Here is a 20051-nt window from a genome sequence, read left to right on the forward strand (position 1 = left end):
CATTTCTGTTGGCTTTCTAATTCTGAGTGAAGGGACATTCACCCCCTCCCTTATTCATTCCATTGAGAAGGAACATTTTAGCCAGTTGATGGCTCAGAGCACAGCAACTATTTTCTCCTTCAGTTTTGAACAGAATTAACCACATATACAGGCCCGTTACTTTATTTTACTCCCCAATTTTGACTCAAGGAGTACAGCCCTCAGTGATTCCTCTCACACACTGCGTCTATCCACCAACACTTACCTTTGAGATCTATCACATGACTGTCACTACCAGCCACCTTCAGGCCACCATCAGGGCACTTGGATCATTAGAACATTCTCCTTGTTTCTCACCCTGTTAACTAGAAGCCATTTTCCATCCAGTAGAGTGATCTTATTAGAGCATAGATCAGATTACATCACACTTTTGCAGATAGCTTTCTGAGAGCTCGCCTTCTCAGAGTAAAACCTAAAAACCTGCCACTGCCTGTGAATCGTCACATTGTCAGGTCCCCCATGAATCCAGTCCCTCAGTCTTTCTCTTTTGCTCTGGTCATTCTCTCCTCAGTATCCTTCTCCTCAGTACTCCTTAAAAACGCCAAGCTTCTCCCAGGTTGGACGCTTCACTTGACCCGAGGCCTGTAGATACTGCCATGCACCCTCACTTGTCTCTGGGCCTGTCCAGCTGACACCTTTTCAGAGGAAATCTCCCTGACCACTTGCTCACCAGCACTCTTAACCTGCCTTCAAATTTCTCTCTAGAACTTATCAGCATCTTAAATACTGCATTTTTCTGTCTCTTTTTAAAATACCTTCATCCACAAGAAGAAAGAATATAGGTTCTTTAGTCAAGAGCCTGTATTTTTCTCTGCACTCACTGTCTCACTTCAGCACAAAGACATTTCTGGCCTATAGAGTAGATGATTAATAAACATTTGTTGAATAATCTTGCATAAATTCACCCTTAGTTTGTAAACTGCTGATTCATTTTGCTCTGAAGTCAATGACAGAATAAAACAGTTGTACTTCTATCTTTTACTTCTTTACTCAGAGCAAATATTTATTGCCAATTTCATCTGTGCCCTGCAAACTGCTGAGCTTTTAAATCCATTATCTCTATTTATCTTGTGAAGTAGACAGATAGTCACTGTATCGTTCAGGGCATGTCCAGGGAAACAGAAACGAGTGTAGGTCTTACAACAATCTGATTTTAATACAGAGAAAAAAGTCATGCAGGTCGTTAAAGGAGCTGAGAAACAAAAAACAGGAAATAGTGAGAAAACCCCATAATTAGCACCAACCTTCTTTAGGGGATGGAGAGACAGTGGTCAAAATGAGGAATCATTTTGTGATAGAAAAGCTGCCTAGTGAGAGGTGGGGTCAGGGAGAAAGCTTGATCTCTGGCAGAGATATCATCAAAAGCAAAGAAAAACGAACAAAACAAAGCAAAAACACAGGAGAATCGGCCCACCTCCTCACCTGTCCTTGCTCTGGGTCTTCTGCTTTTGCCTTCCATTGTCATTTTACAATGTAGAATATTTAAACCCAGAGAGGTAAAATAACTTGTGAAGATCCTACAGCTTTTTAAGGACTGAACTGGGATTGGAAATTAAGGCACTCAGACTCCAGATCCCTCAGTCATTGCTAATAATGATATTTTAAGGGGAAAAAATGTGTTGGTTTTCTCTGAATAGGCAGTGTTTTGATATCACCAGATACGTATATATTTGTAGTGTGTGTGCGTGTATGTTTGTGTGATGAGTCTACATACATTAAATCAAGCAGTTAAAAGAGAGAAAAAAGGAACAATTTTCCAGTAAGGGCTGGTAATATCCACCAAGGCACATTTTCAGGCACTAAAGTGATCTTAACTACCTTTTATGGCACACCATGGCAGCCCATAACATGCTGTCTGGCAAACAGCAGGCACTCGATAAGTGTCTTTTGATTGTTATTATGACTTTGAGGGTGCTACGATTCCAAAACTTTTCTGTGTACCTGAGATTGAACAAGGTTTGTGATAGTGGTGATTGTTCCTATAATTCATATATAGACATTGAATTTTTAGTGTGAATAACCCAGATATTTCACTTCCATTTACCCTCTGTAACATTTACTTAATACAGATTTTGTGTTCTTGCTGAACTCCTCTGTTACCTTTTTGAAAGTTTTATTTGCCCTACAAGTTAATCGTGGAAACACTGTTTGATTCAACATTAAAAGAAGGACTTCCCTCATTCCCTTATTTCTACATGAACATTTATTACAGATATATGGATTACTTAAGTGGCTGTTTATCTGATGATTCACAAAATGATTTGAGAAAAATTTAAAGTTATGTGGTCTGCTTTCTATACACATACTCCACACTACTAAGTAATTTATAAAAATCCATAAAATAGGAAATTAACTTAAAGGTCACTAGGCTCTCAGTAGAATAAATGAACTTTGATGCTGGAAATCACTGAGGCTTTTTTTTTTTTCAGGTTTTGCATAATATATTATGCATCACTTCTCTCAAGATATCTCTTGCAAAAATTAAAACAAAACTGACATAGAATAAAGCATTATAAAATATGTAAAAATTTTAAGATTTTCATAATTAGATGGATACCTAAAGCCCTACACTGGAAATAGAATTAGAAGATAAAAGGACATTTCTCTTAAAATAATAGTAGGTTTTCTGCTATTTAAAGTTGGTAGAGATAGAGATTCTTAGAAAAAGAATGATAAAGTGAAATCACAGTAAAACTAATCTTTACTGATCAAATAGCAGATAGAACAGGATAAAAAAATCTTTTTAATAAAGTACTTATCTTGGATTTGAAAAAACCATCACCATGTATAAAAGGCCAATTTCATGTCAAGAGCTATCCTGGCTTTGGTCTAAGCTAAAATTATGAGGAAGGGTTTCTCTTTTGGAGAGATTCTCCTGGGGTAACATTTTATATTAATCGTTTTCTTAATATACCCAATGCAAAATTTCGAAGCAAAGTGTATGATAGGTATTTCTCTGTCTGCCATGCTTCTAGGAGTTGATATCCTTATCTTATAACATCTGGCTGGTCTGTGGTCTCCGCTAAATGCCTGCTAGGATCTGGAATCATTTCCTGATGTCAGATTGCCTCTTTATCACCTTCGAATTATTTCTGCACAGTATCATATTTTTGAGGGCTATATTTCTTATATTTTAAGCATCTAAAAGACAAATTTTGATGCTATTTATTCACAACTAAGTATGTACTCATTTAAATATTAATTCATTGCCCATTTATTGGATGCATATCACATGCTGGATATTCTTCCAGGCTCTGAGGATAGAGCAAGGTAAAAAACAGACAAGTCCTTGTCTTCATGGAGCAGACAATAGATAAGTCCTTTGTCAAGTACTAAAATACGCTGTGAGAAAACTAAAACCAGAATAGTGGCTAGGGGCTGCACTGGAAGTGGGGAGGAACTGAGAAGAGGGGTTACTATTCTATATAAGGAAGGCAGAGAAGGTTTTTAAGATTAGGTGACATTTTAATAGAGATCTGAAGAATATAAATGAGCTCAAAGCCACATCTGAAAAGAATGATCTATCATAGGAAACAGTAAATGCTTATGCTATGGGGAAAAATGTTCTTTATGTATGAAACAAGCAGTAGATATGTATGGCTAGAGTGGCATGATCAAGATGGGGCGTCTTAAGAGAGAAAGACAGGACAGAGGACCTGATAATTTAGGAACTTGTAACCCTTATTATAGGATTCTATTTTAGTTTAAGTGAAATGTGAAGAAAAAGGAAGATTTGGACCAAAGGAACAATTTGGCTTATGTGTTGAAAATAGCACTTTGAGAGCTGCATTTAGCATAGACTATAAATATGGAAGCAGATAAGGAGGCTGTTGAAATTATCCGGAAAAGAATAATACTGCTTTGGACCAGTAGTAAAGCTGACATATTGTCCCAGGTGAGAATTGAACCATTATCTTGATATATTTTAAGGGTGAGCTAAGCAGATAATCTAATGGATTGCTATGCAGTGTGAGTAAATAAGAAAAGATAAGATTGACTCCATGATTTTTTAATAGAGCAACAAGAAGGATGAGGTTTCCATTTATTGAGATAGCAACAATCGTGGGTTGTGTTAAGATAATTTTAAGGTGGGGGGCTTTTGTGGAGATCACAAGTTTGGTTTTGGATTTGTGGTGTTGGAGATGTATTTTGACACCTGAGAGTAACAATTGGTTTTTGATAGTTAGTATCTGTTTGTTGTTCAGTGTGTAAGTCCAGGGTGTATAAAACAATTTGTGATTATCCAGTGTAGAGGAATCATTTTTAAAGACATGTAACTGAATGAGACCACCTATTAAGTGAATGCATATAGAGAGGATAAAATATCTAAATATTGAAACTAACATGCCCTAATGTTTAAAGGTGAAGGAACTGATGATGAAATAGCAGAGTGAGGTTTCAGAAGAAAGTATTTTAAGAAATAAGCAAAGATCATCAATTTAAAATGTGGCTTGGAACTTCCCTGGTGGTCCAGCGGTTGAGACTCCGCGCTCCCAATGCAGGGGATCCGGGTTCAGTCCCTGATCATGGAACTAGATCCCGCATGCTGCAACTAAAAAAAAAAAAAAAAGATCCCACATGCCACAACTAAAAAAGATCTTGCACACTGTAACGGCAATGAAGATCCTATTTGCTGCAGACTAAGTCCCGGCACAGCCAAATAAATAAATAAATATTATAAATAAATAAATAAGATGTGGCTTGATAGATTGATTTAGACACAACCTGAGAATTCAGTATGGTATCTACCAAAGTAGAGATATGTTCCATTGAAGTTATGAAGATTAATGTTTACCGCAAATGTGCTCAAAACATTATGAGAGATTGTGGAGTTAATAAAGGTAGTAAAGAAATGCAGCTGTAGTTGGAAAAGGATGGGATATTTGAAGGATTTTTTAAATTAATTCTTGTTTTTATAATGGGAGATATGGCAAGTTTTTATACTGATGGTGATGACTTAGGACAGAAAGAAAATTGATTTTGTAGGAGGAAGAGAGAATAACTGATGAAGTACAAGAGTTTGAAATAAGATGACATTGATTAACAATTCATGCAGGAGAGAAGGTAGATTATGTAGATTCAGGTGGATTAGGAAATATTATGATGGGAAAATGTAGTTCTGTTATGATTGTCTCAATATTCTCGGTAAATAGGAGAAATTATTGTTAGGTTGTTGTCCATACTAGGTATTAGCCATTAGTTTTTGATATTTGGCATTTTGGGAAATAATGCCTTATTGACAAAGCAAAATACATGAATAGTAGGAATTCTTGGTGGTTTGAGGGGGATGGAGAACGAATGTGTTAAACTGTATTTCATGCAATGGAACCTCATAATGCTCCTCACATCATTGTATAGAAACTGTCAGTGGCATATTGCTCATTGTGTGTTGTTTCCTCATGTGCTTTATTAGCTTTGAAAGTGTGATGTTCATCGCCTGTGCCAAAATTATTTTAGACAGTTCCCCAATTCCTGGACTGAAGACTTCTCACATAGAATAATTCCCTTTATTTCTACCAGACATCTCCGGAGAGATCATCCAGAGCAGGATAAATTAATAGCTTCCTGGACCTCCAAAGAAAAGCAAATAAATCCTAAAAATCCCTGTGACATACAGCCTGTGGATTCCTCCTCAAAGTCACAGCTTTTCCTCTTTCTAATTTTTAACCTGCTTTATTCATTTGTAAATAACACTCCACATTTCTCTGGAAGTGGAGAGGGAAGAGTTAGTGAACCCAGAAGTGGGATTGCTGGATTATATGGTATTTCTATTTTTAATTTTTGGAGGAACCTCCATACTCTTTTCCATAATGGCTACACGAAGTCACATTTCCACCAACAGTGTACAAGGGTTTCTTTTTCTCCAAATCATTGCCAGAACTTCTTACCTCTTGGTTTTTGATAATAGCTATTCTAACTAGTCCAAAGTGATACCTCATTGAGGCTTTTATTTGCATTTCCCTGATGATATTAGTAATGTTGAGCACCTTATTTCATATACCTGATGGCCATAAGTGGTGTTGGGAAAACTGGATACCCACATGTAAAAGAATGGAATTGACCCTTATCTTACACCATACACAAAAATCAACTAAAAATGGGTTAAAGATTTGAATGCAATACTTGAAACCATAAAACTCCTAGAAGAAAACATAGAGCAAAAGCTCCTTGACGTTGGTCTTGGCAATGATATTTTGGATATGACACCAAAAGCTCAAGCAACAAATGCAAAAATAAACAAGTGGGTCTACATCGAAGTAAAACAAAAACAAAATCTGCACAGCAAAGGAAACAAAACAAAACAAAATTTCAACCTACAGAATGGGAGAAGATACTTGCAAACCATCTATTTGGGGTTAATATCCAAAATATATTGATACTAGGAACACATCCAACTTAACAGCAAAAACAAAAACAAAATTTAAGAAAACCCAAAGCACCTGTTTCAAAAATGGGCAATGGACCCGAAGACATATTTTTCCAAAGTAGTCATTAGTTTTATTAGACATCATTATCAAACTATCTCAATGTACTTGATAAAGGAAAATGTATATAGTGCTAAAATAGTTGTCCTCTCAGCTGGCATATAATTTTACTTATTTATTTTGAAATATGAAGTAGGATTGTTAATTTTTCTATTAAATAAAACCAAAAATATCAATTTTAGTTATAATAAATACTTCATGATATGTTTGGATAAAAGTGTTTACTGAAAGAACATTCTAAATCTGAAAGATACTACATAACATATTCTATGCATAGTTTTACTGGAGTCTGCTGAAAATTTGTGCCGGTTAATATGATATAGACAACATAATAGATACACTAACTTATACTGCTTCACTTCTTCAAAGGTATTTTTCGTTCCAGCTAATAACTTCTGAGAAGAGAATTAAAAGTAGCTGAAAGCATTGCTTATGTTTAAACATGTGGAGAGAGCAAGATTAAACATTTAATATTCATTGCCCACCTCTCTGATACATTTGTTTTGCTGTCAAGGGATTCTCCCTTCAGAGGAATTTGTGTTTTGACACTAGAGAATGGAAGAGATTAGGCTGTAGAGTATTGTCAACACTCCCACTGCTCCACTCTGCAATTTTTTTTTTAATTCAAAATACTCCCAAACAAATATTTTTGATAAAGAAAAATAATATATTATAATATAATGAAGTATCCCAGTGCGTTCATTAATTATTAAAGAAAGATTACCCTAAGACCAGATTCATCCCTGTGCTTGAAACAATCAAACAATAAAAAAAAAACCACACACACCAGAGATACGACACTGGATCTGCTTAAAGAAGGGCAGTGATCTTTGAGAAAGAAAACCAAAGAGGGAGCCCTAAGACTGCCCTTGCTTACTTACTGCCTAGAGAGTTTCCATGCAGTGGGACAGGGGAAGTGGACTCCTGACACTGAACAGACAAAGCCAAAGTTCTGGGGAGACCACGGTGGCCAAAGTTGGCAGGTCTGAGAGGACAGGTATTCAAAGAGAGAAATCTCTGGTGTCTGCTGATCAATAAAAACACAACTCCTAATTCAGAGGGCATTTGGTAAAGTAATCAAGAAAGTCTTGTCTCTGGAGTAGGAATTAATTGCCTTTAGACTGAGCATTGATCTGCACCCATCAAAAAATTATAAATTTAAAATCTGAAAGGATCAAACTGTTTCCAACTAAATTATCTGTGTTCCAGAAAAAAGCTGAAAAAAAATATATCAATACAAAAAAACAGCATCTACAAAGATAAAAGTAACAAAACTACAGACAAACTAAAATTTCTCTAACAGATTCCTAAAGAGATTGACACCATTGTTCTGTAAGGATTTGGAGCAACAAGAACTCTCACAGCTTGATGGTAGGAATGTAAAACGCTTTTAACAACTTCTCAGAACTCTTTGGCAGTTTCTCATAATGTTAAACACACATGTAAACTATGACCAACAACTTCACTGTTAGGTATTTATACCCCTTCCAACAAAATAAATTAAAACAATATGTTTAGAAAATAATCTGTATAATAACATACATGAATTTTTAATTTAAAATAGCCCCATTTTTGAAAATTTCTAAAAGTCCATCCAAGGGAAGACAGGTAATCAAAGTGTGATATATTCATATAAGAGATTACCTTTCAGCAATGAAAAATTATGAGCTTCTAATAAACACAGTGACACAGTGAAACCAGGCATAAATGAACATGTACTGTCTAAAGTTCAAAAACAGGTAAAACTAATGTATGATAAGAAAGTGATTGCTTCTCTGATGAAAGGTATCGCCTAGAAAGAAGCTTGAGAAAACTTTCTTAGCTCATATTAGTGTTTTGTTAATGAGGTAGAATTTACTTCGATAAAAATAAAGATACTAGCATGTATTCAAGGATTTATAACATATATCCTACCATAGGAAAATATGTTTTAAAAAACACTCTTACAAAATGATGATTTAAATGAAATAAATTTGCAACCATTTGGAAATCTATTTGTTAGTTTTCTATAAAATTAATTATTCACCTACCCTATTGCCCTAGATCAATAATTACTCCTAGGTACTTATTCAAGAGAAATGATGACTCATAACCACAGAAATATAATTATTTTTGTCCTATTATCTGGAAAATTTCTTCAATATCAAGTTTCAAATTTCTTATAGGTCATTTTAATTTGTCATCATATTAATTCCCAATATTTCTTTATAGTTTTCTCCAAGCATCTTTTTCTTTTTTAAAAAAAGTATAATTGACGTGCACCTTTATTGTTATTGTGTTTTGGATATAAGTTTCTAGTAACACTCTGAAATGAATATTTTAAGCATTCTTTCTCCTCTAAATTGTTTGTTGTCTGTTTGTTTTGCCCTCTCTTTGTGTTAGGTCTGTCTTCACCATTTCGTGCTCCATGCTTGTCTGCTTCTGTAAGAGTGTAACACTAAAAACCTGGATTGAAGCTTACTTTTACAAGGTTCAGTGATCTGGTTCAGTTATTTAGTTGGAGGAATACCATGTCAAAATCTTTTACCATTCTGTTTATCAGTCAGGGTTGAACCAGAGAGGTAGAACTAGTAGAAGACACATTATGAGGCTTATTGTTAAGGAATAGTCCAGATAGACAAGAACATTATCCTTATTGCAGACTGTGAGGAAGGGGAAGTTGGAACGCTGGTGCAGACACTGAAGCTGCTGTCCACAGGGGGTATTTCTTCCTCCAGGGGAAGCTGGCTGTCTTTTTAAGGTCGTTTGTGTAATTAAATCAGACTCACCCAGATTATCTAAGATGATGTCTTTTACTTAAAGTCAACTGATTATTGACTTTAATCAAATTTAAGAAACACTTTCAAAGCAACACCTAGATTAGTGTTTGAATAACTGGGAACTATAGCCTACCTAGACAAGTTGAAACAAGGAAAATATCACATTTAGATTCCTAGAAAAAATAGGTATCATGACTGAATCCTTTATATCCATTCATACTTAAGTCATTTTATGACTAATTTATAAAAGTAAGAGTAAAGATGCAGTGAAAAACAACGTAATTACAAATTGTAATAGAAAATTTAAACACAGCACACCTAATTTTTTCCCCATATTTTTCTAGTTTGAAGACGTTTATAACCTAACTGGGCAACATCCTCTAAATTACTCAACTGGTGTGTGTGAAACTGGAACATATTCATCTTGTAAATACTGATTCCAGGATTCAAATATCTCTAATAAATTCTAGCTTACCATTACCTTCCCCCACCTCAGTTTTATTGAGATATAATTAACATATAACATTGTGTAAGCTTAAAGTGTACAATGTGATGTTTTTATACATTTCTGTGTTGTAAAATGATTGCCTCAATAAGGCTAGCTAACACGTCCATTGCTCACATACTTACCATTCATTGGGGTTGTCAGAATTTTAAATATGGCAAAAAAAAATTTTTTGAAAAACAAGTATTTTACATATTTTGTCAAAACATTAATTCATAATGTTCTTTTTCTTTGAGTCCTAGATTTTCTCCAGTTTGAACAATTATTGGCATTATTAACTCTACGCCTACACTGAATAACTGATTAAAGACACATCATGAATCTATTTGCATGAATGTGAAAATGTTATTTTGAAAAATAGGGAGAAAGTTAATGAAGATATTTAAGCCAGAGTCCATTTAATGGATAATTCAGTCTCATTAATTAGATGACTCATTATTAGGTAGAGTAATCATTTTCTTAGTGGCTAGAAAAAAATTTTCTTAGTGGCTAGAAAAAAAGAAATTTTCTTAGTGGCTAGAAAAAAAGAAAGCTCATGTTTATAAACACACTCTATTAAGAAATGCAAAGATTAGTTCATTGCTGTTCATCAAGTTAATATGACAAGAGCAGTAAGATAAAAATGAATGGCAGTCACTTCCTGGGTTGGAAGCAGAGATTTAATAAAACAGAAAATCATTCTTACCCACTTGCTTAAAAACTGAGACCACATTTTTCATAATATTTTTTTGTTTACTGCATGCCAGTTCTTGAAAACTAATTATGAATGTCATTGTCTCAGAAGACTACAGTTTTATAAAAACTATAACTGACAGGCAGATAAATAAACATAAAAATTGTGATAAAATATCATAAATATACATCTTAATGGAATACTTTAGAGTGAGTTTCAGCAAACTTTTTCTGTTAAGGGCCAGATAGTAAATATTTTAGGCTTTAACAGTCATGTAGTTTCTGTTACAACTATTCAATTATTCAACTCTGCATTATAGCATAAAAACATCCATAGACATTATGTAAATGAATGATCTGTGCCCCAATAGAATTTTATTTATAAACAAACTGAAATTTGAAATGTTATGTAATTTATGTCACAAACTATTTAAAAATTTTAAAAATTACTTCAAGCTCTGCAAGCATTATTACCTTGCTGGTTGTATAAATACTGTAGGCCGTAGACTGCTAATGCTTGCATTAAAGAAACAAAATTATGTTATCAGTAAAACCTTTCCATGGGAAACAGTTTGAAATTAGAGTATCAATTATGACTAAGAGAGTTAAGTGAAAAGTCTTTCTAGCAAGATAGAGTGGGTTTTGCAGGGTATGTTTGTGAGAAAGAGTACATAATTTGGGAGAATGGCAAGTAATTTTGTGTGTGGGTAGAGGGCAGATGTCAAGAGATGAGAATAGAGAATTCAGTTTGGGCTAAATTACAAATGCCTTTAGATCATCCAAAGTGCTTATAATTTATTCTAATGGAACTGACAAGACTTTACTGGGATTTAAAATAGGGAATAAAAGAATCAGATTTGGGCTTCCCTGGTGGCACAGTGGTTGAGAGTCTGCCTGCCAATGCAGGGCCGTGAGCCACAACTATTGAGCCTGCGTGTCTGGATCCTGTGCTCCGCAACAAGACAGGCCGCGACAGTGAGAGGCCTGCGCACCACGATGAAGAGTGGCCTCCGCTCGCCGCAACTGGAGAAAGCCCTCGCACAGAAACGACCCAACACAGCCAAAACTAAATAAATAAATTAATTAATTAATTTAAAAAAATCAGATTTATATTTTTGTAAGTCTCACCTCAGATGCATAGTTTGGGAATACACCATAGACAAGACTGTAGGCAGAGAGCTTAATTGGATAGTACATTTGATAGTGCAAGAGAAAATGCAGGGTGACCTGAACTACAGTAATAATATGGGTTCATTTATACATATGTTATTTTTTTCATGCCACTGAATGGAAAATTAAATATGTTGCCACGTGGCTTAGATGTTAAATCCTTTATTATCAAGAAATAAAATTCATATTATACAATAAAATCAGTGAAAAAAGCTAAACCCCAATGTACTCTCTTGACTGCTGTCAAGAGGTTAGCAACCCCATCAAGAGGTGGTCAGTTAAAACAGTAAGCTAAAGGGCTTCCCTAGTGGCGTAGTGGTTGAGAGTCCACCTGCTGATGCAGGGGACACGGGTTCATGCCCCGGTCCTGGAAGATCCCACATGCCGCGGAGCGGCTGGGCCCGTGAGTCATGGCCGCTGAGCCTGCGCGTCCGGAGCCTGTGCTCCGCAACCGGAGAGGCCACAACAGTGAGAGGCCCACTTACCGCAAAAAAAGAAAAAAACCCAGCAAGCTAAAGTGGAAGTAGTAATGTTATTTTAATCTCTAACTGAGAGTATAAGAGGCTAAACGAAAAAAAATCTCTGGTCCCCACTATGTTCCATTTTTCCCCATGGAACAGCTCTGGGCAGAGGTCAGGTGGGATCAGCACAGGTGTGGGGATCTTCTCCTCACCCAGGAGTGATGGATGAAATGCTCCCCCTATTTTATAGACCTGGGGACTGGGGAGCGGGGCGGGCAGAAGAAGGGGAAGGACTCTAGGAGTGGAAATGTACGGAGCACCAAGTCAGAGTGCAGAAAAATGTCCTCAGGTTTTCCCTTCCCCTCCTCCCCCGATGCCAGTAAGGAAGTCTGAGGAGGGGCACTTGGAAAAGACTTCTGCTAAGGGACTCCAGTCAGGAGGTCTCAGATGCAGGGGCTTGGGCCAGGAGTGGCTGATTTGCACAAAAGGAAAGCTGGCCATCCATGGGCGGGGTCTGAGTCCTTGACTGCAGCCCCTTCCAGAGACTGCAATGCATTAGCTGTGCATCCAGTCTGATGTTAGGGGAATATCTTTCCCCTTTGAGGCCTGCTCGGTAAAGCCTCTATAATTTATTATGATCAGGCCTGAAATATCACGCAGTGGATTTTGGCCTGGAGTTGAACTCTTCAAATGCCTCCTAGATTTTCTGTCAAGTGGTAAAAGTTAATGAAGGATTAGAATTCCATTTTGACAAGACAACTAAGAGTCAGATCATGAGGAATGAAGTTTTGTTATGGAAACCTAGTACAACAGAGAGAAAAGCAGGATAATTTAGTACAACAGAGAGAAATGCAGGATGAGTAATGTAGAAAGAATGGCATGAATACCATTGAAATTTCCATGATCAGATATAAAATCAAGTATGTAAAGGATTCCTGCCTTTTCTTCTTTCCTGCAATGTCATGTCTGCATTTATTTACCATAATTTTCCCTCTAATTATTCCCTATAAGTTTGTTTTATTGTTTTATTTTTTATTGAAGTATAGTTGATTTATAATAGTGTGTTAGTTTCAGGTAAACAGCAAAGTGACTGTTATATATATATTTTTTAAAAAAATTCTTTTCCCTTACAATTTATTATAAGATATTGAATATGGCTCCTTGTGCTATGGGGTAAAACCTTGTTGTTTATTTTATATACGGTAGTGTGCACCTGTTATTCCAATACTCCCAATTTATCCCTCTCCCACTTTCCCTTCGGTAACAATAAGCTTGTTTTCTATGTCTGTGAGTCTGTTTCTGTTTTGTAAATCACTTCATTTGTACTATATTTTAGATTCCACATATAAGTGATATCACATGGTATTTGTCTTCCTCTGTTTAACTTACATCACTTAGTATGATAATCTCTAGGTCCATCCATGTTGCTTCAAATGGCATTTAATTCTTTTTTACAGCTGAGTAATATATATATGCCACCTCTACTTTATCCGTTCATCTCTACTTTATCCATGCATCTATCAGTGGGCATTTAGGTTGCTTCCATGTCTTGGCTATTGTAAATAGTGCTGCTGTGAACATTGTGGTGCATGTATCTTTCAAGTTAGGGCTTTCATCTTTTCTGGGTGTATGCCCAGGAGTGGGATTGCTGAATCATATGGTAACTCTGTTTTTAGTTTTTTAAGGAACCTCCAGTCTGTTTTCCCAACCCTCCAACAGTGTAGGAGGGTTCTCTTTTTTCCACATCCTCTAGCATTTATTATTTGTACACTGCCTTTTCTTCCTTCCTGCAATGTCATGTATGCATTTTTTTACCAGACTTTTCTGTCTAATTTTTCCCTATCATTTTTAGTGTATGTTGGTTTGGATAACTTTATAATTTATTATCTGATTTCAACAAATTAAGACGTATTTGGGAATGGATCAGAAGAGGAGTGACCATCACAGTGACCTGTTTTGGGGAGGACCAGTGCATTTTAATCTATGCAAAATATAATTGAACTATGTTAGCCTAATCATGTACTAGATACATGATTAGTACATGTATCTAATCATGTACAAGCTATTAGTTGCATTATGTTAGACTAATCATGTACTGTTACTCTTTTGAAGTTAAAATTCGGAAAACGCAGGTGCATGAATATTGAATAGTCTTGGAGGGGACTGTTCAGATATTTCAGATTGGCTTATTCAGACACATTCCAAATCTCTTGCAGTCTGGCTAAGTACCTACTCAATTTGGAAAAGCTAAAGACTGTGTTCTCATTGTACTCCCTTACAGCTCAGATTTTCATATGACCTACTTTCTGTAAGAGGGGAAGATGCCTTTTTATTCTTTTTCCTGACAAACAAGGTAGCAGGGCCATTTACTTTTCTATGGTAACAGTAACAAGGGAGCCAGTTTCTCGTCCCTAGCTTTGTGGCTGATGCCATTCAGTGTTGTTCAGAGATTGTTCAAGGCAGAGATGCTATGATCATTGAGCCAGCAGTTGAGGCAGAAGTTTCTTGACGGTTAGAGAAAAAACAAAACAAGCAACTTGTGCAAGTTTGAGGTGAGTCTGTGGATACCTGGATGGAGGTGACTTGCACCAGCTGGGTGATCCCTCACTGACCATAGCAGCTTCATTTACGTCTATCTTCCCTATTTAAATAACAATACAACCATATCAGAAGCAGATGGATCCCATAGATAAGGCTCTTGAAAATCATATAGCTACAGAGATCCAAGATACATGTTTAGTAGTTGGACATACTGCATGTTTTTGGTAGCTGGATTTAACACATTTCTTGAGAAAAATAAATGTACTCTAGAGAATGCAATTGCGATTTTCAATACAGAGGCAAAATTAGGGTCCAGATCTATCAGGAAGATGGCAGATGGTGTCTCATACATTTCCTGCCATGTAAATCAGTAATGTATGGAGCAGAGATTATACGTCAACTAAAAATAAGTACACAAAAAATAGTCAATGATCACCAAAATCTAAAGAGGAGGGAAGAAGAGGAAGACCGCAAAAGCAAAGGGAAAAAGAAATGCGCTGGTATCAGAATGGACTGTGTCGTTTTTCTATAAGAGACATGAATGGAGGCTCCCAGAGGAAATTCAAGACCAACAGAAAAGAGAGAAACAGAAGAAATTTTTGTTTGTGTCGTTAAATTGAAATGCAGACATTTAAACCTTCCTACTTCAGCTTCAAAGTTGAGAAACAAAGAAATTTGCGTCAGAAATTTTTATCTAGCTTTTATGAAGTGTGAAAGATAGAGAAACATTGCCTTTTAATGCAGTTTTCATGGAAGCCTATTTTTGATGGACAGTGTACCGAAAGTTACATGAAATTGCATATTATTTTCTATGAAAATACATGCTTAACTTACAGAAGTTTATTATTATTTGAACTAACCATTTTGCTTAGATTTTACATTGTGATAAAATTTGAAACTGTGGAAAAATAATTAACAAAGTTAGCATGACATTAGAGCCAGCAGTTATGAAGGCAGTATTCTGAATCTCCAGCATCTCTGTCATGGCAAAAGGAGCAACCTTCTGGCTATGCCATTGTTGTGATGAGCTCCAGGAATTCTTTAGAAGCTCTTCTCAGAAACTGCTCAAACCAGCCCTTCCAATAATGGGTGAGAACCTAATTCCATATATCATGTTTTTGTTTGCTTATATTACCAGTAGACTTATTATCTCTAGAACTAAAAATTGACTGATACATTAAGTATATTGATGAAATAAGTTGAATTTCTTTAAATAAATTGTTCCCTCTTAATGATAAGTTCATTTCTTGAAACCTTAAGCACAAATATACAAAAGTGAAAATATAATGCAATTAGAAGAAGGAAGCAGCTCTATAAACATTCCAGCTTTATAGAGTGAAATTGCGTATGGAATATAGTTCTTTTGTTTAGTCAAATATTTATAATGCATAATTAAACAGTCAGTGTTATTTGAAACACAATTTTAAACTTACTAAAGAGTAATTGAATTGTATAATCATATTAAATATAGAAGTAAATGGGATTAATGTTATCTTTATAATTACATTAAAACAAAGCACATCCGAATTTACACAATAATGAAAATGTTCTATATCTGGACTTTGGCAGTGAATACAAAACTATATACATTCGTCAAACTCATCAAATTGGAGAAAAATCAGTAAATTTTGCACAAGCCAATTATACCTCAATAAATAAGGTTAAAAAACAATCCAAATATTTGTACTAATCCACATTAATAAAAAACCCATGGTATTTCACCATTATTACATAATTTACTATCTAGTTAGAATAAACAATGGAAGTATTATTTCATATTTTAATATTTGATTAGAATAAATAAAATCCTGTTTATCTCCTTTCAATTTGTCACTCACCTCAAGATGCTGTGAATAAAAAGCTACTATGCTGCAATTGTTTATGCCATTATATCATTAGATTTTACTTTTCTTGATGTTTATAAAAAATAATTTTAATTAGAACATTGAGAGCATTATTTGTAGAATATTGTTATTCTGCAATATTTGAGCATCATGATTGAACCAGTTCTCAAATATGACACCTGAAGTAATTATAAGCAAAGAGAATACCAGTCACCATGGCTCCCAGATGAAGCATGTTTCAGTATAAAATATGTAATGGACTCCTGGTTCAGACAATATGCCACAGAGTCATTTTTTTTCTTGTTCCTTCCTAGTATGCAGAACTATAAATTCTGGAAATGACACAAGACATAAACAAAGGAAAACCCTGAAAGGTGGTAAAAAATGTGAACTGCTTTGGGATACCAGGAGCTGGAGGAATAGCACATTAGCAAGGCATCTGGTTTGACCCCATCTGATAAGAAGGCTCCCAGACCTATTGTTTTCTGATCCCCCCAACCTAGCAAGAGAAAGCAGCCTAAGTTGGCTCCTTCTTCCCTGTATCAATTAGGAGCCACTTAATCAAGATACCCACCAATAATAACAGCTGGGAAAAGTGCTCTTCTTCTCTGCTATGCCCAAGCATCTTCTCTCTATTCACAAACACCAAGGCAAGATTTACTCCACAGAGATAGCCAGTGATGTAAATGCTGTTCTTATCCTTAATTTGCAATAAGAAAACTGAGGTAAAGAGAGGTTAAGGAATTTTCCAGTGTCTTAACAGCAAGGAAGTGATGAAGCCTGGATTCACCTCCAGTTAATCTGACTCCAGAGATGGAGAAAATGCCTGAGTGGAGAGTGGTGTCACTGAAGGCAAAGGAAGAGGGTCTTCAGAAATGAAGGGAAAGAGAAGATACTTCAGTCATTTCAACAAAGATGGCTGGGATAGGGAATGAAATGTTACCTCTGGGATCAATAATAATGGTGCCATTGGTGACCTAGGGAAGGACATTCTATTGGAAGCCAGTTATTAGCTTAAAGTATGGGGATGAGGAAAGTAGTGTGTGTGTGTGTGTGTGTGTGTGTGTGTGTGTGAAGGTGTGCAAGCATGTGTGTGTGCATGCACGTATGTGTTGTAAGAGTACAGAATTGAGTAAACTTTAAATGATGATAGAAGAATTCTAAAAGGGAGAGTTTGAAGACAGATGAATGAATGGCATAACTGATGTATGCAGGGCTCTGAAGAGTTTGGAGAGGATAATATTGCAACAACGTTGGTGGGATTAGGCATACAGGGAAAGAAGCACGTACATCTTGCCCATGGTGATACACCATGGCATTTGTTGACCATTACCGTAAATAGAAACTTAATGACATTTCAATCAAAGAAGTACAAAGGATTTTATTTTTAAATGAATAAACTCATACTGGTTAAAATATTCTCTTTATGTCTTAATATGGTGCTATAATAACCTTTCATAATTTGAAAAAAAATGTTTTCTATCCTCCTCTGCATTGAAATGTACTATATGCTAAATTGTGTCAGTTTTTCCAAGGAAGTCGCTCAAGTTAAAGAATATTAATTTGGAGTTTGGGTGTGAAGAGGATCAGAAGCCTGTTACTGGATAAACTACCTTATATAAGTAATAAAACTGTAATTAAATAAGTAAATTTTATGAGAATATACTTTAACTGATTTTTTAAATATAAAGTGCTGAGTTGTATATCACAGGCTTTTAGTTGGTAATCAATTTTTATGATATCTCAATTAGCTTATTTTTGTTTCATAACTAGATGAATTTAGAATTTAATTGCAGTTCTCTAAAAGAACGGTTTGTACAATCCTCTATGGTGTTTACTATGCTGCTAATGCAATATAATACTCAGGGTCAGAAAATTGATGCTGAATCAAAAACTTTAGCTAAATTCTTAAGATAAATTTAATATTTACTCAGACCTCAAAAAGTATAATAACTTGAGCAAGTACCTAATATGTTATTCAGCAACGGAATAGCTGATTGAGCTACTGAGATAAATCTATCAATATAAGAGCTTGAAAGGATTTTAGCAATAAACTGTACAAACGTTTCATTTTCATTATGAGAATATTGGCCTCCAATATCCTCACAGTTATAATAAAACTAGTGAAATAATAGAAATAAGGTTGAGAAAATACATGTATTGTGACAGTGAAATGAAATTCCTATATTCATAGTGACTCTTTCTAAACAGTCTATTGTAGCAACTATCTATTCACATTTATTTCTTTATAATCGTGTCCCGAAGCATGGTAGCTGAAAATGATGACTTATTCAGTTGATTTCAAGAATGTTAGGGTTACGAAATTTTGATTAATTTTAAAAGGACCACTATGGCCATTCTTTGGATGTGTTATATCCTTCAAACATCTACATTTGGGAATATCATTGATACTGTACAGTCCAAGGCACCATCTGTAAAGAGGTTCTATAAACTCACAGGTTTTCATCTTTTAGAAACAACCGAAAATCAGTTTAAAGTTTTAAAATATTTTGTCTATAAGAAATATTAAATACAGAAAACATAAATGTAATGTTAAAATCACAAAGAATAGATTTTTTTGTATTGTCACAGCTTTATTTTTGTCTGTAATATATTAGTTTAAGTGATATTTTACAGATAATATCTCACAGACCAGCAAACATATTAGTATGTGTAATGAAGGGACATTATTGATTTTCAATGATTATTGTCATTTGACTGGAACATATGTAAAAGAGAAAAAACAGCTATGAACTAAACAAATAAAACATTGGGTCTAATTTACAATTTGCTTTTTTATCCCCAAGTAAGTCATCAGAATTGTTCATGATAGTTTCAAGTTAAAATATTTTTTGAAAAGTTTCCTGAAAGAAGCAGTAGCATGTTCTGATAGGATTGCAAATTTTCACTCCTTTCAACTAGACTAGCCAGATTCCTCAAGAAGTTATATTATGAGCTTTGTGATCATTCAAACTTAGGAAAGATGTGTGGTAGTAAGCCATTGTTCTGCTGAGATATAGATAAATAAAGGATAAATAAATAATTGAAGAGTTTGTGACAGCTGGGTGTCTGTAACAATTGAAGCAGGGGAAATCACACTGTGAAGCTTTGAACTAAAAGCATCTTGTTCACATAAACTGACAGGGTAATGGAGAGGATTAAAAAGAAAGACAATACATATAGCAAATGCTTGTCTATGATACACAATTCACTAAGTGGGAATTTGTTATTTATATTATTTACATGGGTTATTTGTAAATTCCCTATGATCCTACTACAAACAATTTAGAAAAATCCACAATAGTCCTGGAGAGGGAATAACACTGTCATACATATCATGTTAAAAACCTTTGACTGTTGTTAAGTATTAAGCTTTCTGATACTCTTCCTTTGTACATCTTTTCTCCACTGAACGAGGAAATAGAAACAAATTTAAACCATTTGTCCTTCAGTCACATAATAGTATTGTAATTCTCATTCTGCAATAGCCTTAATAAGGCATCACTGAGGGTGAATGCTTTCGAGTGGTCATATTCCATTATTTCAGACATTCATTTTCTTTCACTTCGCAAAAA

This window comes from Leucopleurus acutus (assembly GCF_964270905.1).
Source record: "Leucopleurus acutus genome assembly, chromosome: 4".
NCBI lineage: Eukaryota > Metazoa > Chordata > Mammalia > Artiodactyla > Delphinidae > Leucopleurus > Leucopleurus acutus.